This window comes from Lichenostomus cassidix, chromosome 9 (genome assembly GCF_008360975.1).
Source record: "Lichenostomus cassidix isolate B80296 chromosome 9, HeHo_3.0, whole genome shotgun sequence".
NCBI lineage: Eukaryota > Metazoa > Chordata > Aves > Passeriformes > Meliphagidae > Lichenostomus > Lichenostomus cassidix.
Window position 1 is genome coordinate 17,470,718 of NC_139490.1, and position 25,804 is coordinate 17,496,521.

General features: G+C 41.2%; 1 long non-coding RNA gene across 1 annotated transcript; it reads left to right on the forward strand.

Annotated features, from left to right (window-relative positions):
• The first annotated feature begins 2,924 nt into the window (after nucleotides 1-2,924).
• Nucleotides 2,925-23,921, forward strand: LOC146433385 (uncharacterized). The gene is made up of 5 exons (XR_014853940.1): nucleotides 2,925-2,987; nucleotides 3,142-3,270; nucleotides 12,794-12,889; nucleotides 14,924-15,049; nucleotides 22,580-23,921. It is a non-coding gene; the product is annotated as an uncharacterized LOC146433385 (long non-coding RNA).
• The last annotated feature ends 1,883 nt before the right edge of the window (nucleotides 23,922-25,804 follow it).

A 25,804-nucleotide genomic window follows, 5' to 3' on the forward strand; every position in this document is an offset into this window, starting at 1 on the left:
GTACAGGTACCAAGATCAATGTGACCTTTCACAACTTAAAATGCAGTCTTGTCCTTAAGTTTGATCTACACTCATGTAGTGTTATTAATAATAATCATCAGATTGTCTTTGCCTTCAAGAGAGATTTTAAAACAATATGTTTTTATAGCATCTCATTTGGTGGTTTCTGAGCTTTTTTTGACAGGGTTCAGCTATGAAGTTTCGCTTAAAAGCAGAGGTAAGAAATTGTTTTGAAATCTGACCTTCAAATATGGTCACAACTGGGATTTTGAAGAGAAGCACCCAAAACAGTGAATATTGTGATAAAATTGTGTGCTGACAATGTTATACTGTCTGATCAGCCCATGCATTTTTTAACAGTTAATAATATGTAAGTATTATACAGCAGTAGTGTTTAGATGCTTGAATATCCACTTGGAACAGGATGGAGCCTATCTGGTTATTTCAAGTGACTTTTCAAAGTTCACTCATAATTATGAGCCTCAGCTGGGTTTGAAATACTGACTTGTAGGTGAACTGTATCACATCTCTTATGAATTTTTATTCCACTCAGAAAATATGGAATGCCAGATATGTCCTTTTTTCCAAACTCTTTCACATGGAGGTAGAATTTTCTGCAAGAATTCCCAGGTAACAACATGACATTAAAAAAAAAATGAATGACCTGTTATCTTCCAAGTTTTTATAACCTAAAAGTGGTTTGTAACTGTAGAAAATAGGGGGTAATTCAAGAAAATATTGACATATTTTCTTTTTCATGGCTCTTTTCATCATGCCTACCATCAGCTGCTGTCACATGATACCTGAATGAAGGTTTCCCCTCAGCAGCCCAAAGAACTCTCCACATATCTGTGTGGAGGTCACTCACATAGCTTACTTGGGAGTGAATAATGCAGCTGGGAAAAGAACAACATCCTAAGAGCTGCAAATAAGATATTTGAGCAGAGTGACATTCCAGTGATCATCAAGTGTAGCTGAACTCTGAAAGTATTTATTGCTGGATTGGTCCTTGAAGGGGGGAAAAATGTCAGAAAAAGTGGATAATGTGGTACTGACACAGGGGATGAGTTATGAGCTATCCTTCATGACATTTATTTTCTAAGAGCTCCCTTTTCCACTTGTGGCAAGCGGTTGTTTTCTGGTTTTGGTTTTTTTCTTCCTCCTTTAAAAACCCTCAGCAGGTTTCAGGGTGGGAGGTGGGGAGGGGAAGAGTGGAGCTCCTGGTTTCTGCTGCTGCAGGGGTCGGGTGGGCAGACTTGGGGGTGAGAAGCTCTCTGGTGTGAGGCAGAACAGAACACCTTTTTCCTGGTCACCCTCATTCCTGTGACCCTTTGCCCTCCCCAGCAGCATCTTTGCAGGAAATGTGAGCTGTAGCTGGGTGAACCATACCTCAGCAATCCGAGGAGATGCGATAGATGTCAGGGTGTCTTGGGTGTTATTTTCAGCAGAACTTTGAAATGTGAGGGTGAGGATCATGAGAGATCTGTCAAGGATCTGCCCATGACTCAGAGCATCTCAGTCCCAGCCAGATGACATCCAGAATGGAGTGAGAGTCATGTGTGCTCTGTGCCTGAGCTACTTTGTGGGTGCTTGTAGACAGATTTTTCCATCACAAAACTGATTCAATCAAAACATTACAAGTTCCTAAATAGCCTCAAACAATAATAGCTATATGTAAAGCAGGACAATTATCAGATGGATTTTCAAGACATACTGACAGTCTGCTCACTGATACTTTTTCCCTTTCAGCCCTGAGGTCATATTTTGTCTGTATGTTTTGCTGAGTGCTTTATAAGAACTCTATAAATAAAAAGTTATAACCATGTGTTTGCATTTGCCTTGATTAAAATGTGATGTAAATGTATTTAAAATGACATGCAAATGATATGAAAGCTCCAGGCGTATTTTTTCCAGCAAGACCCTCTGCATTGTAAAGGTTGTTAACAAAGCAAGGAATTAAAAAAAAAAAAAGAGAAGGGAAAAAAAAGCAAAAAAATCAAGTAATCACTGGAAGCAAGAGGGCATTGAAGGAGATCTTTACAGTTATAAAATGGATTTAGAAAGAGGAGAGACATGTTGGTACAGAATTCACTCATTCCTGGTGACTATCAGGAAGAATTAGCTATATCCTTGGGTCTTTTTCTAAGGCTTGCTTCAGAAGTCTGTACTATAACGTACACTATATTTTCTACTGCTTAGAGTTTATGTATTAGGATGGAATGAGCTGAAATATCTCTCTGAAACGTCAGACTTAGTATAGCAGGAATTTATGGTTTCAATGCTTTCTTGTCTGGAGTTTGACATATCACCATTTGGTGGTACATTAAATTGTGATAGGAACCTTTATGATACAATTTTGACTCAGGGTTATAAAGTAAGAGACAAAAATGTGCCTTAGAAATGTGGTACAGTATTCACAGGTCTGTTTTTTTCACAAAGGGGTGAGTATAAACTCTGTTAGCACAGGGCTTAGCATTTCCAAGCTCTGCACCTTCTGTTTATTGATGTCATATTGAGGTTTTTTTTTTAAACCATGTTTTCTGTTGTGGGTGTGTGCATGCACGTATAGGGATGTGTGCATGCATATGTATGTCAGTGTGAACAACATGAAATGGCTCCTCTTGAATCTCTAAGCAATGGAAAACCAGATATCGCTGAATTACAGCCTTCAGACAATTCCTGACTGGATTTATATCTCCATATAAAAACATGGTAGGATGAGATGCTCGGGTTCATTCCGCATGCTCTACACCTGCTCGTTCAGTTTAACTGCCTTTAGAGCTGCCTTTTGTCACTGCCTTGGCATAAATAAGGCATCAGGATCATACTGCTCAGCCAGTTTTGCAATAGTTTGCTGGAGGGAGGAATGGGGGCTGTGACTGAAATTGTCTAAAGGCACTTCCTTGTTAACAAAGAAGTCAAAACTTGCTCAAGCCTTCCCAGCTGGCACAGAAAGTTCTCATCCACTTAATACCTGCTGAAAGAGTGTGAGGCTAAGTCAATTGTGGATAAGACAGCTGAAGATCAGAATAAAATACTTCATTGGGTAGTCTTATTTAAGCAAGAATAGAACTGTGATCCTGATTTTAACTTTTGCATATTAATTTATCTCACCACTAAGCTAAATATCTGTCATTGCAGAAGGCTCTGTGTTTAAGAAAAGAAGCACCTTTTCTTGGGCTGGAAAATTTAGAAAGGGAAGCTGTGACCTTTGAGATACCTTTCTTTTTGTCCACAACAAAAGGCTCAGCAGTTCTGGGATGCAACAAGGTAAGTCAGATGCAATGTGCTGCAGAGCTGATCAAATTCTGTGGCAACTGGATGCACCAGTTAAGAGCTGACTTGGCAGGTACTGTTCCCAAGGCAGTTAATTGTTTCCAGCAGCTTTTCTTTTATTTGCTCTTTTTTAAGAACGTTTTTCCTGGGTGACAGTGAAGCCAATACAAATATGCATAATGAGTATTGCTTTAGGTTTCTTTCAGGACACAGGGCTTTAGTATTACAGTAAGTGAAAACTCCAGACATTTCCCACAGCTCAGACTGAGCTGGAGTCACAGCTGTGGTAAAAGCTGGCTATAGACAAGAATAAATTAACCCCCATGAGAGAAAGGCAGATTATGTGGCAGGTACCTTCTTGGGCCAGCCACCACTAAAATGAGAGAGATTAGGAGAAATTCCCTTTATGATTTAGCATGGTATCCTATTTTCTGCCCCGAATGCTATCTTGATTAAATTAACTGTGGAAAACCTGCCAAGGTCTTTAAGATGCATAAAATAAGGTACACCAATAAAGTCAAAAGGTATGTCAGTAAAGTTCAACATGTTTGTACTAATAAAACCAGTGATTCAAGAAACTCACACTTCTGTAGCCTTTGAATGAGAGAACTTGTTCACTAGGTGTGAGTGAGTCACATTGCATGCATGTCCAGACATTGCAGGGTTTTATGTGCATGAGGCTAATGTTGTTAGAGTGCTACTGAGCTCATAAGGAATGTAGAGGGAAAAAAATTCCTTACCAAGCTTTGTATGTTTTTGAGGGGAAAGGAAATATGTAGAGGAATTCATCAAATATGACCAGTATATTTAAATTGCTTGCAGTGATAACAGAAGGAGATATTAATAACAGATAAAGGGGTTCTTAGTTACATACTTAAAAGCTTATTTAAAGAGCCTAGATTAGATCATAGATCAACACAGCCTCACTGGAAAAAGCACTCGTCTTACACATCGGGCTGCACACTGCAGCACTTAACTGAGACTTTGGTGAGATAAAGCTGTTTGGCTTTTCAGTCAACCTTGAGATGACTTTCCCTTTAAAAAAGCCCAAACCACTTTGATTATGTATTTGGTTTGCATGCTAAATAAGCTGCTCAGCTAAAAATATACCCCCGCAAGGAGCTTATGTCATCTCCCCCCAAATGTGTGACAGGGAGTGAAAGACAGGCAAGGCAGAAGAGGCAATGTAAGAAACCAAGTTTTAATTTTTGTCAGGATGAATTGGTAAATTTGTTTGAAATTATCTAATGCCTAGAAGACAAAGGCTTTAGCTTTTAGATGACAAATCTATGACAGCTAGAGGCCAGATCTACAGGCTGTGCAGTTAGGGGAACTTTGTTCATTCTGTGCTGTTTTACACCACTTCCAATGCTCACATGTCAACCTCACGAGCTTTCTACTTATTTAAAAAAACTCAGCTAAGTCAGGTATAAAACTTGTGGTGCCTGAGATTGACTTCTCACCCCATTCCCACCTTCCAAACCAGGTGCAGCCCTGGCTGTCCTGGGCCATGAGTTGGATCTTCAGAGATCCAGTGGAGCTGCTGGCTGCTCCTGTGGAGGAGTGACAGCTACAATAGATGTGCACTCCTTCCTGCCCTGTATTAAAAGGATGTGCCCTCCAGGTAAATTCAGGCACTGTCAGAGCTGACACCTTTCTCAGGAATTAACAGGAGGCAAAGCTCTGAAATGCCAGATTCCCAGTAAATTCTCTCAGCTTTTCATTAATTCCCTGGCTGTAGATACTTACCCCAGGAGACCTTAAAGGGCCTTTTTATTGTTCTAAGGAACTTGTTGGAGTAATTTAAATAGATAGGAACACCGTGTTCTCTGGATAGGAGGTGAAGGAGCCATGATAGGGCTATTATTTTACTCGAAGGTAGAGGCTGGAAAACAGGCAATGTTTAAATTTAGAATTCTCCACCACTGAACACACTCCAGCTCTGCCCAAGGGCTGTGGAGAGCAGGGCAGTTTTCAAAGCCCTATTCTTTTTTTTTCCTTTTTGTAATCTCCTCAGCTAAACAAGGATCAGAAATGGAAAAGGAAACCTCAACAATGCAGCCCAACCCCTGGGGAAGCAAGGCTGATTAATGGACAATGTTATGGCTCATTTGTAAAAAGGGAAACTCTAGCAGAGTACTCTGTTTACTTTGTCCATACGATTCATATCAGCATTTCCGGAAAAAAAATAAAAGCTGTTTGGATATCTTGAATACCTTGGGAAAACAAGCAAATAGCTCATGGACATCTGCAATGAAGAGTAGAAATTGCTGGAGGATTTATTACAACCATTGCATGTACTGGAATGGTCAGACTCCAGTAGATTTTCCTTTAGCCTCATATCCTTCCAATCAATTTATTTCTGAAGGTTGGTTTGGAGTTTAGGGATGAGTTTCCCTCTAAGAGAGGCACTGTTTACAGACCTACAGCCAGCCTGACCTACATACCTGCAACTGGTTTGGGGGATAAATGACATCTTGGAGTCTCTCTATATCACTCTGTGTGCTTGAGCTGCCATGGTTTGACTTGCTGCACTGCCAGGTCTGGAATTAGAATAGCAGCAACAGGCAATTATGCATTTCTGGACCTCAGTAAATTAGCTTAAGAGGTTCTGGTTTCTTTTTTTTCTGAAGTTTGATTGCATTTCTGGACCTCAGTAAATTAGCTTAAGAGGTTCTGGTTTCTTTTTTTTCTGAAGTTTGATTCACAGGTACCTATTTCAAGTCCCCTGTCTCAGAAAAAAAGGGAAGAGCTAGATTAGCCTTTGCCAAATTGTACACAGAGTGGCTGTCTTTGGCACTGAGCTGACAGGACTGGGACTGTTGGATTGTTTTCAGATGTGTTATGGCTATCGTGAGATGTCAGCTAGCTGGGAATCACACACTGGGAAGAGCAAAAGGTGAAAGAGAAAAATCAGAAGCAAAGAGATATTATACAAGGACGGGTAAGCTGGGAGAATATTGGTAGAAATGAAGTGTCAAATACCTCCTAGATTTTGCCAAAAATAGCAAGCAAATTACATAACCCACAGAGGAGCATAGCCTTTTTAAAATACACAGCGATCTGTATGTGAATGTATACAAACATACAATTTCCTATATGTGGTGAGGCTCAAGATAGTGGAAATGCTTTGGAGGGAAAAGCTGCATTGAAAACTTTTCAGTTTAACACCATCACCTCCTGCATCATGGACATTAATGCTACACTTGTCAGCCATAAGATTTGCTTCTCTTTTGGTATCTGTGTCTGAGTTATTCACTTTGATGAAAAGTTGCAGAGAGCCTCAAGGCAAAGGTGAAACCTGCAGTAAATACATTCTTAGTAAATGTGCACAGAAACTTGAGTCTTTACGAATCCCTCTATTTTTGATAGATTCTAACTGTGATTGGCATGTTCTCACTGAATAATTGAGGTTGCAAGAGATGTCCAGAGACTCTCTAGTTCAGCTCTGCTCAAAGCACGATCAGCTGCAGCAGGCTGCCCATTTGTAATCAGGATTTTGATTATCTCCAAGAACGGAGGCCCCACAACCTCTCTGGGAAGCCTCTTGTGCTGTCTGCCCCCCTCCCAGAAACAGTCCTCTCTTATGTTTGAATGGGATTTTCTTCTATTCACTTTGGGCCCATTGCCTGCTGTCCTGCCACCTGTTACTGGATATGACCAAGAAGAACTTGGCTCTATCTTAATCCCTCCCATCAGGTATTTATTTTTATTTGCTCTCTCTGCCTCCACCACCCTCCCCCACCTCCAAAGCCTTTTCTTCTCCACATTGAACAACCCCAATGTTCTCAGCCTCGTCTTATCAGTCAAATGCTGCAAGGCCTTATCCTCTTTGTGGCCTTTTCCTAGATCTGCCCCTGCATCTCTCTTTCCTGTGCTGGGGAGCTCAGCACTGGGCACAGAGCCCCAAAAATGTGCTGGCACTGTTTATCCTACTCCAGCCAAGGAGGTTGCTGTCTCCTTTGCTGCAGAGAGGCACTGCTGGCATGTGGTCACCTTGGTGTCCAGTAGGAGCCCCAGGACTTTTTCTAAAAACCTGTTTTTCATCCAGCTTGTCCCCAGATTACTCTGGTGCAGGAGATTATTGCTCCCCAGGGGCAGGAATTTTTATCCTCCACTGTTGAACTTCATGAGATTCCTTTGGGCTCATTCCTCTAGCCTGCCCTCGTGCCTCTCTGAGAGCTCATACCTGGCTGGTGGATTTCCATATTGTCCTTTATTTCAGAGCATTAAATGAACAACATCACTGAGATGTACCAAATGTGTGTCTCTCCAGCCCTTTCATGACCCTTCAGTTTTGGGTTTGATTAGCCTTACCAATGAATACCTATAGCATTTGCTTTCCTGTAAGGCCACCTTATCTCACCAGACCTCTACACTTCCCATTTAGCCTAATTTTGTATATGTTTGAACAGTGAATTCCTTAGTCTCTTGGCAGACAATTTAATTGGTTAATTGAGCTTTGTTACCCTTTCATGCAATAATCACAGTTGCCTTTGAGGGATTGTCCTTGCCTGTTGTACAGTCTTGTACATTGTGGAGATTTTGGCACTGATAAAGTGCTTTTGGCCAGACTGGATGTGTGTTATTTACTCCTGTTTCTTCAGAGGCAATTATTCTAAGGTTGACTGTAGCATCAAACAAATCACCAAACCCACAAATGCTTCTGATCAGCTTTTAGCTGTCTGACAATGCTGGGCTTAGTGGCATGTGTGTGTTATTGGGAACAAGCCATGGAGCTCTGGAGGGGATTCAGAGCCAAAAGTCGGCAGCCTAAATGGATTGGCCAGAAAACAGGAGCTGAGCATTTCTCCATTCAGCACTGTGGGCTGGGAGTGCCTGTGAAATGCTGGCCCTCCATATTTCCATGGGCATTTTAATGCCTTGGGGTGCCATTTCTCAGAACAAAATAACAGGAAATCTGTGCTTCTCATCATCTCTCGGTTGCTAGATATTGGAAGAGTCTTGAGGACAAGATCTCCTGTTGTTTCTTTCTCATGAGGGACCTTTTGAGGAAAACACTACCTTGGAAAAACAAGGACCCATATACCACTGCAGCTATTGAAATAATTCACATTTACAGGGTTTCTTGTGGGATGTTGTATGCAAGGCTTGTTGAGCAAGATCCCTCCTGGGTGGCCTCTGTCCATCTCCCAGTGTTTTCCTGACACATCTTTAACTGCAAAGAGTAATTAAAGGCCTTCACCTCGGAGGTTCAGGAAGAGTGGAAGGAGGTATTGCCTGAACGATGTATGCCTGACACTTTTGTTCCTATCACTTCCTGATAAGCTCAAGCTGTTAAATTCTAGCTCACCAATCAGCAGAACAATTTACTACCTCTGTGTCATTTTAAGTGGGCTGTCTGGCTGGAGCAGGATGTATTCAAATGAAAGTTAACAAAGTATGTTTTCTTTTGCGGATTTGTCTGCTATAAAGAGCATGAAGGGAACTTTTGAACGGGCATTCTCATCCCGTTACAGCTGAAATATCCATTGAACCTCCCACAGCTTCAATAACTGCAGTTATTTTCATTTCCAGCACATTTAGAAACAAACAATGTTGAATCTACTTTATTTGATGGGCGAGGTTCATAAAGAAATGGCAAAGGGCTCGCATTTTTAAAATATTTGGCCTTCAGATATCCTCTTCTTTCCAGATCCTTTAAGCCATGCTCAGGTGACCCTTACAGGCTGAGCAGCAAAACCCTGCTGGGAGAGAGGGGCCCAGAGCTGCCCGGTCTCCCTTGTGGTCCCTGCCGATCAATGTCTGCTCTTATTCCACAAAAAGGCTGGACTGTCTTGGCAGGGAAAGCTTCATGGGATCAGGTATAATCCCCTGAGGAAAACAATTGTATGCAATAAGAACTTGAAAGCATGAAAGGAAAAGATTTTCAACTGCTCTAAGCAGAGCTTTGTTGATAAAAACTGCATCTGCCACTTTTCTCTGGTTAGTTTTGTGTTATGCGAAAAACTGTAGGAAGGCAAAGCTCATGCTATTCCATAAATGAGCTCGTCCAGTAATTGTAAAATAAAATAAAGTTGTTTGGCTGCTAACAGGATATAAACTTGATGACTTAGTGCAAGGTATTTGTTTTCTTGTGCAGACTTCTCATATTTTTTCCTCCCCTTACTCCAACCAGTCTGTAGAAGTGTTTTCTTTCATTGTTACCTCAAAGCCTGAATGCTGTAAATTCTGGGTGAAAGACTTAATTCAAATCCCTTTCTCCCATTCCTCTGTAGAAATTCAAGACTTCTAGGTTCAGAGAACATGAATTCTTGTCTTTCCTCTTTCTTTCCTCTCAGTATGATCATGTAGTTGAATTTTAAAACTCAGTGTTAGCTAACAGTGACACGACAATGAAATACCTATTTACCTTTTGTGTGACTGAGGCAGCTTGTTTCCTCTGATAGAGAATGCAGAAACCAAGCAAGCTACAAGTTTATATATGTTTCTCTTTTCTGATTAGAGAGTCCTTGAGGATATCCTTAAATGCTAGTTTATAGGATAGCCAAAGCCTGCAGGTAAATGTAATCCATAAAAAAGGAACATTACACTTGTGCCTTATGTACCTGAAGTGTCTTTCTCTGTGACTGGGAGGCCAACAGGAATTTCCCAGACATCACACAGAACTGCAGCGGAGAAAAAAAGGCACTAAACTGATCCTTTGTCTGCTCTGACTGCCTTGGAACTAACTTGATAGGTCTTAATTTTCTTTCCTTCACAGCTCTTAGCCTGCTGTGCACAAGCAGGAGAAAGGCAGCTGCCTGGGCTGCTGCCCACCATGCAGGTGATGGCAGAGCCAAACTGCTGTTCTTTCCCCTATTCAGGGTCAGCCCTTGACACTGCTTCGAGTTTTTGGGCAGCATTGGAGCTTGGGGGACCTTAATGTTAGGTCATGTTTCTGCCTGACCTTTATTCAAGCCATATTATTTTAACCCCATGTGCAGATTCTCCTGGTTAAATTATTGGGCTTTGAAAATCTCCCTAGAAGGTAGCAAATGAATCTGCATTTTGTCTCTCTCGAGCTACCAATGCTCAAGCTTAATGTCTATTCTACATTCTTGTAGTCTTAAAATCCTACCTGCTCCCAAGAAGTCTAAATGAGTCTGCAGTGCAATTCAGCTATTCTATTTAATCTCAGCTGTGAAGAGAGTGTTCAGAAAGAATGATGTTTTTGACATCTGTCACTTGCACAATCATCTTCCAGTGCCAGCAGAAGAAATCCATTACCCTTTCTGATTAGAGAGTGATTTTAACTAGCAGAGTTATAGGGTGATACCAGCTACAGTGACAGATATATATCCTGGAATGCTTTCCCAATCCTGCTGTGTTTATGAAAGGGATACAATCAAGACAATGTTATTTTTTATAGGCACGTTTCCGGGAGGAATAAAATCCTATTCTTCCCACAAGTAATATTTTGATGTGCACATTTAAATTATATTGAAATTACACCTATTAACTGCTAAAAGTAATAGACACACATTGGCTTCACAAAAAGAAAATACTACAAGAAGTAAGAACTGAAATAGCACTGGAAATTCAGTGTCAACAATGTATGAGCTGTCATGTGGTTTCAGCTGACCATCACCAAAAAATTGGCTGATATCTGATCAAAACTCACACCAGGGAATTCTAGCTTCCAAAACAATACTTGATAACTCAGTTGGAGCACAGAAAAATTCAGGCTGTTCTGCAGCTGAATCTTTCCTGAAGCCCTAAGAAGGATGATAAGATTTCCTAGAGCACTCAAATTGCACATGCACACTTAAAGTCAGCTGATCTTTCATGAAAATACTGTGATAATGTTTGATTAGCTTTACATCTTTCAAGTATTATAAGAGTGCATAATTGCTTGTTTTCCTTAAGTGTCAGCAGCAGCCTTTTTAAGAGGGAAATTTAGTAGAAAATTTAGAAGGAAAGCTTTTAAACTTGGGAGGAGCAAGGAGGCCAAACTTACATTTTAATACAGGAATACACTGTTATATTTCCTGGCTCTTCCCAGCCTAAACAACATCTAAGATCAAATCTTGAATGATCTGAAACAAAGATAATAAAGATTAAAGGGCCTTGGAAAATAAAGCAGTGGCCTCAGGAGGAAAGGGCTGTACAGCACAGATTGTTCTTCCTTGAGTTCTGCTGAAAGTGGGATTTGAGGAGTTCCTTTTTAGATAGTAAGACGTTGTTTTGTAAATGACCACTTCTCCTGCCTTCCGTCTGCTCTGAAATGTGCTGAAGCCAACAGAAGGGTTGCTGTCCTCTCAAATGAGTTTGGGATTGTGCCATATCAGCACAGTCTGGGAAACAAAGACAGTCTGTGTCAGGCACTCAGGAATGAGGAAGAGACACCTGTAATGTGGGTCTTGCTCTGTCGTAGTTTCCATATCCTTTTCATACACTCTTTCTCTATTTTCATGCAATTCATTGCACATCTCTAAAGGCAGCTGCAGAGGTGCAAAGAGTGGCAGGAAATCGGGAGGAATTAGTCCCCCAAGCTGTTAACTATGGATTAGTGCAGAGCAGAATCAGAGCAGGTTGGAAGGACAGTTGATGCTAAAAAGGCCATTTTCTGGTGCAATTTGTGTTCCCCACTGTCGGGTGGCAGTGAGCCCAGCTCTGGGCTGGCTGTGGCCCATGTGAGAGCAGTGCTGCACTGGATGGGCTCCCTGGTGGGGCACAAACCCCCAGGGACCACAGCCAAAGGGGGACTTCAGCATTCACTTTTTCAGAGCCAGCTGCTGAGTTCTGAGTCTGCCCTTTTGCTCCTTTTAAAGGTGATGCCTGGTGATTTTTTTCCCTTTAATATAACCTTTTATACATTTTTATACCCTTTTCCTATTTTCTGTACCCTTAGCCCTGCATGCTGGTAATTTTTGCAGTCTAATATTTTAGCTTAGTTTAGGGTTCTACAAGGCAAAAAAAAAATATTCAGAGTAGGATGCCAGAAAGCTCTATACTATCTCAAACTTGAGGTTTCAACCTTGGTTGAAGCCTTTTCTCTAGAACGTATTTTGTAAACTAGGCTCTAGCCTCTTTTAGGTGGGGGTGATTAGAATAGGGAGACAATTACTTCATTTATTAAGTTTCTTATTGAGAAATTTTAAGTATATATGCTAATTTGCAAAGTCCATAAAATTGTATATGCATTACAGAGGAAGTGTGCATCTCTGTGTTCCACCTGCAAAGAGCTGTGCACCTAATATCCTATAAAATACTGAGGTAAAACCCTTTTAGCCCCTTTTAACAGTGCCTGTGTCATATTTCTACCAGCAATAAAGCAACAAAGAGACTGACTGGCTGTGTTCAACAAGGTGAATCTCACTATTCCCTTCACCCTCCTGGTCTGAACGTGCCAAAACCTAGGCTGAGAGCACTGCTTGGCCAATTAATTTTTGTAGTGCCCGGGGAGCAGCAAAGCCTGAGAAACCGTGTTTTTCTTTCTTCAATTACACTCATTGCGGTAGCAAGGACGAGGTAGGAATCACTAAAATAATTTGATCCAAAGTTGTTTTGGCAGAATGCTTCTGTGATGAACTGCGCTGTGTTTACTGCCGATTTGGGATGATATGGGGCTGCAAAGAGCTGCAAATAAACGAGGAATTGGAGCAAACAGGTGAGTCTGGCTTCCTTTATGTGCCATAAGGACGAAGAGGGGCAGTTTTACACCGAGCAGCCATCGTGGAGGATCAGCCTCCCAGAACTGCTGTCATTAAAGGCATTGTTGAATGAAGGATCGTTTAAAACAGCTGGACAAGGCAGGAGGCAGGCAGGCTACTGCAGACAGTAAGCAGGTGCAGAGGACAGCAGGAGGGCAACAGAATTTGTTAGAAAGCCTGCCATTAATGGTATTTTTTACTAGTAATTTTATTAGAGGAAAGGCTTTTTTATTATTATTGTTTTTTCATTGGAAATAATAGTGCTTGTGTGTCAGGCATATTTATATATTGTACCCTAGGACTAGATTTTCTCATAGAGTCTAAAAGACCATATTGTGCAGTACCTAACATGTTTAGTGCTCTCAATTACATTTTGTTGCCATCAGTGAAGTGTTTCTTATTTGGAAAAAGTGACTAATTTGTGTCATTTTACCTACATGGTAAATGGTTTGACTTTTCTAAATCTAGGACTGGGTTTTGGAAGGGAAAGAAGAGTGTTTTGTGTGGGTTTTTTTTTTTTTGTTTGTTTGTTTGCTGATTAGTTTTGGGGGTTTGATTTTTTTTCTTTGTGGGTTGGTGGGTTTTTTTTTCCTTTTTTTTGTGTGTGTGGTTTTTTAGTTGATTTTCTGTTTGTTGTTGTGTTTGTTTGTATTGTTTTGGTTTTGGTTTGTGTTCAAATGCTGCTTCAGGTGTCATTTTGGCAGAATAAAATCTGCCAAGTTAAGAAAAAGAAAATAAAAATATGTGCTAAAGTCCTGTAGAGAATTCCTGCAGGATTAAAACAATTAAAAGACTCTCCTTCCTCCTTTTACATTCATGCACTTGGCCTCACAAACACCCATTTCCCTCTACCAGCACTCACCAGTTTCTCAACAAATCTCCTTTGCTGCAGTTTTGTGAATGCCTGCTGCACTCTTTGAAAATGCTGTTCAAATGCAGGTGTCTGCCAGGCAGGACTTCACCAGCTGGGTGGTTAACTGCCTTGCCTTTGCTGCAGCCTGCAAGCTGATTTACATTGCATGAGAGAAGTCAAAAAGTCAATTAATATGCTGACCAAGACAAAATAGTTCTTTGCACCTATAGTCAATCCCAGTGTGGACTCTCTTATGAGAAAATTATTAATAATAAGTATGTTGTAGGCCTCATGTCATCTCTCTAGGAGATACTTAATCCTACAAGTTGGATCAGGAATCTAATTTGCTTTTAATCAGATGGGATATAGCTTTGTGTATGAGGAAATACTGCTTAATCTTTTGCATTCTGGTGGGGAGGCTGGGAGTCCAAAAGCCATTGTGATTTGAGGACTCATTCAATGCTGGCAGAAGTGAATAAATTCAGTATTCCAGGGATTTAGCCTGACTCCTGTGGTTTCCTTTGCCTGTCCTTTTAGAAAGTGTTTCACTGAGATGCTCAGGAACAATCTGGGGAGGGTGAGCTGTGGAGAGGGAGCACTGGTGGGTCACAAGGCAGCTGCTGTTGCAGTGGCTGTGCTGTTTGTGTCACAGCCTGGCAGCTCAGCAGCCCTGCAGGTGCAGCTCAGGTGGGAAGGCGCTGTACATGCAGGATGTGTGCACAGCACCCCAACACACCTGTGCATCCCCAAAAACACACCTTTCCCTGCTCTCAGCAGCACCTCAGGGGCCATTCAGTGCCAGGACTGTGCTGGCAGATGCCAGCTATGCTCAGAGGAGTCACAAGGACATCAGGGGGATTTTGGAATGAGAGAGTACTCCAGGTGTGTGAGGCTGCTGCTGATTCACCTCAGCTCAGGCTTTCCCTCCATGTTCCCGTGTGCATCTCAGCAACTGAGCTTGGTAAAAGGCAAAGGGAGATTAATTTCTGTGCATGCTCTTCCCCCCAAAGATTAAGAAGTGATTTTGCACTGAACACTAAAAAGCAAACTGGGATCAATTCCAAACCCTGACATCTTCATGTAAAGTAACTTTAGACTAAGCACTATAACTTATTTTTTCTTTTTGTTCTGTGATCAGTAGGAGAACAGGATTTGGCCCATTAGACTTCATCTGCAATGTGTGGAGGCTCTTAAAATTGTATTTAATAAAGCTAGCTGCAATCTGTCATTTAATTTGAAGAGTACCTGCAGCACTGAGATTCAGGTAAGAACCAATTAATGATAATGGTATTAATGAACTTTTCCAAATGCACATTTCATTTAGCTATAACAAGATGGTTATCTCTGATACACTGAATATCAAATCAGCTATCAAACTGAAAGAGAGACTAATGAATCAGATATAAATAACTAAATATATAATACTTTAGCCTTCATACAAGAGTTTAAAAGTAAAAACTAACTGGTCATCCTGGGCAGATAATATTTAAATAAACACTACCTACAGAATTAGTTTAAATACCAGTTATGGGTTTTTTCTATCAGTTATAGTCTAAAATAACTAAATAATTATATTTGGTGACTCCTGTACAGAGCATGCCCAGGTGTAGAGGAAAATGCTGTCTTTACTTTCTTTGTTTTGAACAAATGCTGAGCATGCTCGTAAGACAGAGCTTTTTGTCAAGATACATGTGCTGTATCAAAAACGTTCCAGCAATAGAACAGAAATTACATTGAATTGTTAAACAATAACCTGTATGTTTTATTATTTCACTCATGGCCCAGTTTGGTGGAAGTGAATCCTCTCTTTCCTGTGAAATTATTTTTAATGAGCTTAATCTAATTCCTCCTCTACATACAGCCATTTGTTCATAACCCTGGCCAGTGAATAAGAGAAAATTATGTATTCTTTGAATCATACCAGGCACAGCTATTTTCTAGCTTCTCAAGGGCATATTTATATTAATCCTAACAGCAGCCAGGCAAAGAGCCTGAGTGACAAAGCAGGCTCAGAGTGTCCTTTGTGTGTTAGGAGCACTCACCCATATCAGCTGGTCTGGCCATGGCAGTGCTCAGGAAAGACTGGACACCACGGAAAAAGTTGTGTAAGCAAGAAAGCAGAATCACCTTCACGGATAACCTTGGGAAAAGGACAGGAGGAGAGATGAGCAGGGAAAATAAGGCTCTTTAACCCCTGAAAGGTCAGCCATTGCAGCGGAAATGAATGGAGGGGATGTTATGGAGAGCTTGTCACGTTCCTCACGCAGCAGTCACGCATCCCTGCCTCTCTGCTGAGGTGTCACATACTCAGCTGAGCTGAGGATGTGCTACAGACACCGGGAGGTGTCTCAGCAGTGCCCAGGAAACGTTCCCACACTGCCTCTGCTGGATGAAGGCCAGGGAGAATGTCTGCTGTGGCCGTGGCAGTCAAAGTGGCAGTGCAAGGTGAGAGGCTCACGTCTGCCTTTCTCCCTTCCCATCCCACTCAGCAGCTCATCCCTCAGGAACCTGGAAACTCCCTCTGCTGCCAAATGAACTTTAGCCCTCCACAAATAGCAGTGTTCCTCTTGGCTTTCTGCTGCCAGTAGCCATCCATGTCTGGCTCCTCACTCAGTTTCTATATCTTTATGACACCTCAAAGGGCTTAGCCCTGTTCCACACCCAGTCCCAGCCAGGACCTGTGATCCTGCTAGTCAGTCATAATTTAGATTTGCAGAAAAAGCGAAATGAACTTGGAAACCTGCAAATAATCTCGTTCCTTGATGTGAGAAAGCTATCACACAGTGAGGGAAAGCGCGACAGCTGATTAGATGATTGGCATAAGGCTGTTAATGGAAATCAGCCCTTCCGTGGCAGGCAGTGCTTTAAGGGAATTCCCACTCTGTTGGTTTCTGAACAATGCAGGAGCTTGAGTTGGTGTCTGGCTGATATCTAACCTGGCCTGTCTGGGCCTTGGTGTTCCATACCTGAAATGGGGGCAGTAACTCTTTCCTACAGCAGAGAAATGTTGAAAGAAAACAATGTGTAACACTTTGGATTCACAAGTAGAATTGCAACAGGTAGTAGTAAGAAGATTTTGCCTGTATTATAAGAAGAAACCATAGAAGAGTTACCAATGGATTTCCTTTCAGAAAAGATGCAGAATAAATAGAGATTTAAAAGATATGATTTAACAGAAAAATATTTATTTTTCTCAGTTGACTGTTTTCCATCACAGGCTAAGCAGGTACAATTCAGAAAAATTCCAGTGACTTGTATGAAGAAAAAAAATCATTAGCTGAGAATCAATTGTCCTTTCAGTATAGGTTTTATATAGCTTTTATAGCCTATATGGAAGGAATTAGACAAATAAATAGTTTCCTAATAGATTAATTTTGAAATATGTTAAGTTGGTGTAAAGTTTGTTTATAACTTCAATTGAGAGAGGCAATGAGGAATATTCCTATCTAAATATTTATTACCAAAGTGCATCAACAAATCCCTGTGCTTCAATGTGACGCAGTAGGAGGGTCCCTAGGCTTTGCAATGGCCTCTTAGAGCAAGCTCTGCAGGAGGTGTAATCTGAAGGGAAAATAGGAAAATTGTTCTTAGATGTTCAGTTTGTGACTTATAGGGAAAGCATTGTGCTTGGTCCAAATTTACAGCCTGACACAGCCCCTTATACTGGGACAGGGAAGAGACCCCTCTTTGCACTTTGTGAGGATACACAGGGAAAAAAGCAGGACTAAGTGGCTTGGAAAGGTCCACTGTCTCTCTTCTAAGAAATGGTAAAAATGTGTAGAAGGCAGAAACAAAGAAGGATCATGGCTAGGATAAAGCAAACTTGCGCTGGGAACATCTCAGGAACTGTGTCTGGGTGTAGAGGTTCTGGACCCAAGGCTGGAGAAGGGCTAGGCTGGGGAGTCTCTCCTGCAGTGGTGAGCAGACATCCAGAACATGTTAGAGACAGAACTGTTGTGCTCCAGGAGCAAGGAAAGAAGCAGAAAATACCTGAAGACAAATGGCAATTTTGGTGGGCTCTTAAATCTCATACTCACTTATGTTCATTGCGTTAATATTTTTTTCACAAATTCAAAGACTGAGTGTGGGAGGCTCATAGAGTGATCAGGGCTTTGCTTTTCTGTCCTTGTTTGCTTTCTCTTATTATAAATGACCAAGCCACTTCCATTCTCTTTGAAATTAAAATTATTTCTGTCAAAACAGACAACAGTGCTGCTTTTTATGCCACAGATGAGCTTTCCTCACTGAATCAATACCGACTCAATAGGGATTCATGCTTTAAAACAAGAAACCCCTTGGAAATGTACCTGCAATAAATAGCAAAATACCATCCCATTGTTTTCAGCTAAAACACCATAATTGTTCTGGTTGCAACTTAAGAACAGCTCTTCTCGGATGAAGATAATTAAATTTCCCTAATTGTTGTGAACGCTGCTATGCTTTAGTGAGTTTCTGCTCAACAAAATAGCTGGGAACAAGTAAGAGAACACCTGAAGGGGAAGACAGTTAATGGTGGGTTTCAGGTACCGAGAAATGCCTCTCTCACTTGGAAACAAAACCTGGGCAAAATGTCTGGTAAACAGCATCCGTGGAGGGGGGCACAGAGCAAAGCAAAGGAATGGCTCACTGGACTGGCTACTGCCAATTAAATGGTTTCATGCACTGTCTACCTCAGGTAATGAGGTCTGGCTAAACCTTTAGGCCCTGGGCACCCGTTAGAAAAGACAAATATAGCTGGTAGGGAAAAAGAGAATTCCACAGGGACATCTTTGATTTAAACGGAATCGAATGGCACGCTGCCATGCCAATGGTCTTCATGGAATGCAAATAGGTCTGTCTAATGGAGAGAAAATGCACATCATTCATTTTAGACTATAATTAGGCTTTAATTTAATCAAATATTGGTACCAAAGCAGGCCTTGGAGAAAGATTCTGATATTAAAGCCTTCAAAGCTTCTTTGGAGGACTCTAAATGGTTTGTGTGGTAGTAAATCAACTTGCAAAGTGGTGACTATACAATATGCATATCTTAGCTCTATCACAGTCTATTACAAAACTTAAAACAGGGAACAAGTGGAATGCAGTCCTTTTATGAAAGAAAACACTGAGTCATACTGTGAGTCACTCTATCTCAGGGAGACAATTATTTTGAACATTGGCTTTTAGGAAAGTAGTAAAAAGAATGACCAAGGACAGTGTGCAATTAAAGGTACTTTAATCCACATTTAGGGGCCAGGGTATATGGTGTAGAATTATTAGTAAATAATGCTTAATTGCAAAGCAAGGGAAGCAAATATTAATTTAATAGCGTATCTATCATTTTTCGTTATTATGGTCTTGTCTTTGTGAGCAGATTTACTTAGGCTTATGTTCCACTCTGGCTGGACTTTGGAAAAGGAGGAGATACTTTCAGGTTATGCTGGATAATATCCAATTTTTTTTCATCCCTGGCAATGTCCTGTCTTGTTCCTTAGATACTCCAGCCCTGTCAAGCAGGCTGTAGCTGAACACAATTCAGCTGGAACTTTGCAGTTTCTGTGGAGAAAAGTCATCACTTATAGATCTCATTTCCATTTCTAGAGTGCAGCCTGGGTTTCCTGACCAGAGTGTCCCCCATCTTTATTAGAAGTTGGTGTGTAAAGAACTCAGTATTTTCTGATAGCTGCTTGATAATGAAGGCTGAGGATTTGGTCCTGAGCTCATGGAAATAAATAAGAGAACATTTTGCACTAGATCTTTCAGCAGATATTAAGTGTAGAACATGGAGAAAGTCAGTATATTAATTTCATGCTTAATTTTCAATTTAACTTCCAAACTAGAACTGGTATTATATAATCTGTATTATTTGATTTTGTAGTTAGGATTAAAAATGCACATATTCAGTTATGCATCTTAAATAATTCAAGCTCCCTTTAAATACAATAATTTTTTTTTAATGGTGGACAGATAAAGCTTTTCTTACATCAAGCTTAAGGAAAGAAGAGAGGGTAGGAAAAATCCTGTATTCTCTGGAAACTGTGCAGAAAAGTAGCATTTTGAGGGGATGAGGAGAATGGTGGGTATTGTTTGCCTTGACTTATGCAAAGCTTTTGACACGGTGTCCCATAATATCCACACTGCTAACCCACAAAATATGGACTAGAGCAAGGGACAGTGAGGTGGGCTGGAGATGAACTGCTCTGCCTGGCTCAGAGCTGTGACCAGGGACACAAAGTCCATCTGGATCTGGTCACTGGTAGTGTTTGCCATGGCTGAGGGCAGAGCTGGGACCCACCCTGTCTGACATCTTCATAAATGACCTGTGTGGTGGCACAGAGGGCACCTTCTGTGGTGGGCAGATTATAAAAAAGAGGCTGAATTTTTTGTACTCCCTGCAATATTTAAATAATTCTGAACTGTGGCAGGGTGTTTCAATACAGAAGTGGTCTTCAGAAGTAAATGTATAAACTCTGCAACAAATGAGGGCTACTGTGAAACTTTGCTGGGTCTGGACCTCAGTTTAGGAATTGATTTTATTCTTCCCACTGGTGCCCACTGCTCTCAGGGGAAGGCTTTAATTGGCTGGGAAGGCAGACTTTACAGCAGGATAGATCTATAAAGGAAGACAAAACAAACTTCATCTATAAAAAGAACAAAAGTCTGCCTTTTTTTCATCACTGACGAAAGCTTATTGACTGAACAGCCTACGTATGTTTGCCTCTCTTGCCTGTGTTAAATTGTGACTAAGCAGTTTGCCTGTAAGAGGTGTCAGTTTAGCATCATCTGGGGTAATGTGCTTACTTAAATACCTCCTGAGTAATTAGGAGATTGGTCATTAATTTGCCACTGTCCCCAGCAGAAATGTTACAGGCTCGGTTTGTTGGACACTGTCAGGAGTTGATTTCCTGCCCTGCATTGTTTTCTGCAAATTGTGGCTTATGAGGGCATGGGCTTTTACTGTAATCACAGCAAAAGTAAACATCTTCAATTAAGACAAACAAAGTTTGGTTGTTAGGAAGAGAACCAGTCAAGCAGGAAATGCCAAGCCAAACAACATTCTTTGGGTGCCTGATATAAATATGATTCTCCAAGCAGCCTGTTGGGTCCTGCTGGCTGGGGTTTCCCTGCACTTGCTTTGGACACCAAGTGCAGGGTTAGTGATCCTGGCTGAGGGTTGACAATCCTCATCTTGTACAGAGTACAAATTTCAAACTTTATTTCACGTGGGTTACACTCTCTGCATGCTCTGAAGACAAGGCAGTCCTGAGGCTTCCCCATTGCACTTGGGCTCTCTGGGAACTCCCAGCAGCTACAGTGTGAACTGGGACTGTTTCCATTGGAAAAAAAAGTGGTGTGCCATTTCAAATGTAGCCTTCCAGCTTGTTCTGAAAGTTTGTTCTACTACTGTCTGTATTAAAGCATGTGGGACACAAGAAGGATCTTGAACTACTTACCTGAGTTCTCTCACAATAAAAAAAGCTATATGCTTTCTTTTAAATGCATGTTCCCACTGAAATCAATCAATGGAGAGGTGAGGCAGGGGTGCTGCTAATTTTTGTGGAATTATAAATTATTATGTGTGGCACCAGGGCTATTGCTTCCATTAACAGTAGATCTGTGAGATTGCTACAGATGGGCAAAACATCTTATTGAAAGAGGCATTAAAAACAGTTTTAATCTAGTTTGCTGTACTTGCAAAATTTTAGCCTGATGCCATGTTGATTTCATTGCTGTTAATGTGGTTAAAGTGACTTCCCCCTGCTGGTCATCATATTAGTGATGGTGATCTCTCCATAAATTAAATGAGCAGTAATAAGCAAATACCAATACAGTATTGTATTGGTGAAGCATGATCACTGAACAGAAGCATGATCTCTACAGAAAAACTGATGCTCCACCTAAAAATCATCACTGAGGCTACCTCAGAGCCTTTTCTCTGTAGGCATAACCTTGATGCTGCCAAAAATGGTATCTGAGTGTTCCCTTGGGGTTTGGCCCCATGAGGTTGTGGTGAAGTCTCAAAGTCCAACTTGGCCAGCCCATCTGGAGGTCTATGCTTACACATGGGCAGGAATGAGGTTTAGCATCTTGTGGGAAATAAACTTTATTTTTGCATATTTTTTGTTTCTGTAGTGCTTCTGCTTCTTGAGTATTTAGCTGCCATGGGACCTGACTTCACAAAATCCCTGGCCTGGGTGGAGCTGGGGACATTCCTGTCCTAGACCTTCCATTTCCTCACCCTTGCCTTCCCCTACCACCCTCACCTGACCAAATACAGATGCATTTATAGTGGAAGACCTTAAATTTCACATTAAATTCCCAGGGCTTAACTAGAAATTTTACTTGTTCTCCTTTCTTATATTTTACATATATTTTAATTCCTGAAGTTTCAGATCAGCATATTTTTTCCTTTAATAAACACTTAAGTTTACAGCCTTTAATCTTTTTTTTATTTAAAACCACAAAGAAATGTACAACCTTTTATGAATTCAAATTAAAAATGAAGTGTGATGGAAATGATTTATAGTCACTGCAGCTTAGCAGGGGAAATATACAACTCCTTTGCAGTACATCATATTCTGCTCCTTTAATTTATAAGCAAGCTGTAATGTAACGTATTAATCATATGAAGAGAATGTAGCTTCAGTTTGAAATATTTGTTGTAGCAGAACTTCACGCACCTGCAAATTATTTATTTTCAAAAAAGAAAAGAAAACATGTGCAGCACACACTCTTGCATCCACAAGAAAAATGGATACCTTTGAAAAAATCCTGCAGTAAATTATTTTTGTATTTCTTATCTTTTTCCTTCAAGCACTTCCATCTTTCCTGAGCTCAGCCTCCTGTGCTCTTTCAGTTCAGCCGTTCTGTCCTGTGTGGAAGTTAAAGGTGGCTGGACAAATGAGAGAAGGATGCAACTCAACCTTGTGTCACAGCTTCCTGTCAAAAGTGGAAGAAGCTCCTGTTACCCTAATAAGGTCTGAAATACTAAAATATTTTTCAGCAATTATAGAAGGAGTTGCTAGATTCACTAATCGGTTCCTTCAACCAGTAAGACAGACACAAAGACTGGCAGGGTGAAAAGCTGTGCTAAAGGAGTAAATCAGCAAATATAACCTAGTTTACTGTGAGTGTGTCTAACAGCTGAATGATTGTATTAGAAAAGAGGGTTTTTTCTGGGTGCAACAAAGTGTTTGCAAACACAAACACTGTACGAAAGCAGCCTCTGATTCTTTTAGGGATGTGAATCTTGCAAGCAAGTGTAGGAGACTTGCAGGCATGAAGTATTGGAGGCCTGATTTGGTTAAAATACAGCCTTATTCACAGGGAGGGGGAGTCTCAGGTGGGTTAGAGCCAGAATTTCAGTCTGAGGGAGCTGAGGATCTCTGCTGTTGGCTCGGGCTGTGGTTTCCTTCTCTCTGCTTTCTGAATGAATCTGCCTGGCTTGAGACACCAGGGTGCCTTCACATCATGGTGGCACTTCTCTTGTTAAGAGCAAAATTATTTTGAAATGAGTCTGTGGAGGAGGGAGAAATCATGATATAAATTTTGCCTTTTGCCTTCTTTCCCAACCTGAATGGGAGAGGTAGTTGGAAGATGATAAACAAAACCGGGAGGAACAGGGAGCGAGAGGGCAGCGGCGAAACTCCCAGAGGGAATGGTGAGTCTTGTTCTCACAAGTCGAAAGGCCTGCAATAATGAACCACCAGGGATAAGTAAAAAGGAAAAACATAAGTTACAGGAAGCCAAATGCAGTGCCTTTGGGCATGTAAGTTTGTGTAGAATGTGTGCAGGAACTTTTAACTCTTTCATTCTGCTCCATTGAAAGGGTGAAGTTGATCTCGTGTATTCACTTGTACAGCCAGTCTGTGATTTCCTTTACTGAAATCTTAGAAACTTGATTGACTCTTTAGCATTCCAACTGTCAGGAGGTGGGACAGTTGCTCTTGAACATTTCCATCAGGCTTGGGTGTTATTTTTCCTGTGAGGACACCTCTCTGCACCAGGCTTTCTGCTGTGGCTAATTTCGATTGTCTTAAAGAAGAGGGTAGCTGATAAAATGTAATTGAGTTGCTAAGAAATAGGTTTGTTTTGCTTGACTGAACTTAATGCAGATCTGCCATTTGTCCCCATCAAATCTGACCATTCCTTTCTTATACAAGCAATATACCTGTGAGAGCAGTGCACTTGTGACTCTTAAGGTTTAACAAGCAGACCTTGAGGTTTAACACTGCCAGATGAAGAGCCAGGGAAATGGAATGGCTTCCTCTGTTCCCTGTGATGCCTGATGATTTTTGCCTTTTTTTTTTAGATACCCTTACATATATTTTATATACCCTTTTATATATTTTCTGTACCCTTTATACATTCTTTGTACCCTTAGTCTACATGCTTGTAATTTTTGTAGCCTAATATTCGAGCTTAGTTTTGGGGTTCTGCAAGGCAGAAAAACCAAACATCCACAGTAGGAGGCCAGAGAGCCCTATGCTATCTCAAACTCGAAGTTTTAACCTCGGTTGAAACCTTCTCTCTGGAATATATCTTGTAAGCTGGGCTCTAGCTTATTTGGGGTGAGGTTCTTTAGAAAAGAGGAACATTACTTCATTTATTAAGTTTCTTATTGGGGGCTTCTAGGTAGATATGCTAATTTGTAAGGTATATAAGAATTGTATGTATGTTACATGGCATGTGCATCTCAGTGTGTTCCACCTTTGAAGAGCTGTGCACCTAGGACCCTATTAAAATACCAAGGTAAAACCCTTTTATCCCTTTAACTGTGTCTGCCTCATAATTCTAAGACCAGCTGAAAGGCAACACCTGTAGCTAGGTTTATTCCCTTAGATCTTGGAGAAAAGTTGACATTTTAAATGGGGTAGAGTACTGAGGACCTGAACTATACAACCATTGCCTGAGATTCATAAATAAAGCAAAAGTAACACTAGCTTGATTTCAGTGGAAAATCATTGTCTGGTCCAGCTTTATCAAAATGGGATGTGCTCTCTTTGGCACAGGGTGGTGCTGACAATGCTGCTCAGGTGTCTGAGCTGCTTGGGTCAGCTCCCTGTCCCCTGTCCCCTGTGTGGGTGGTGACCATGGAGAGGCTCCTGGTCCTGCAGCAGCAGCAGCAGCAGCAGCAGCTGTGTGTTGTTCTCTCCAGGGCCTCGCACAGTTTGGCTTCTCTGCAATCCAACCCCACCCTGCTGCAGCACTGTGCCTTGAAAGCACGACCTGAGTCTGGAGCAGCAGCTGGCTGGAGCCCAGCAGCTCCTGCCAAGTCTGAGAGGCTTCCCTGCGAGGATGGGGAAGCAGGAAGGGAAAATGAAAGAGGAGGAGGGAAGGGGAAGAGCATAAAAAGTCTGGGTACGTTTGCACAAGCCTGACTGAAGCGCTCAGAGACCTGAAGTCTGAATGCTTAATCTAAGAGATGGAATATGTTAAAACAAAAACAAACCCCAAACCACTGCTGCCACCAGAAAAGCCACATTCCCTCAATGCTTTGGAGAGAGTAGTGTCTGGATCTGAACAGCTGACAATGTTTTTGCCTCTTGTCCTCTATTTTCTCCTATTGAATAACATCTCCCATTGAGTCCAGCAACACTGAAACATTTTGATCCAGAGGAATTCTTTCAATATCTGGAGAAGTCTGCAAATTCACAGTGTTTTTTCCCAAGGAAAACAAAATGAAATTGTGAAATCCTCCACAAAAGCAACTTCCATCCTCCACATAAAAGGAGGATAAAAGGCCCAAGATATAAGTGATAACTTTGTTGTAGTGTAAGACACAAAACTCTATTATTAAAACAGTGTATTTATTAGCAAGCTCTTGTAATGAACCAAGCACATCAGATGTGGGCAAAACTCTACTAAGCAGGTACACACTGAAATAATAATGTAGGTAGGCAAATACCTTGACATTCAAATTACTGGCTAGACCAGCTTTTGGTGTTGCTTTGGCTCAATCTCTGAATGGAACAAAGTAGGTTTGAACTTTTTCTTCACCTTTTCTCAAGTAAAGTTGGAGATATCTAACAGAAATGGC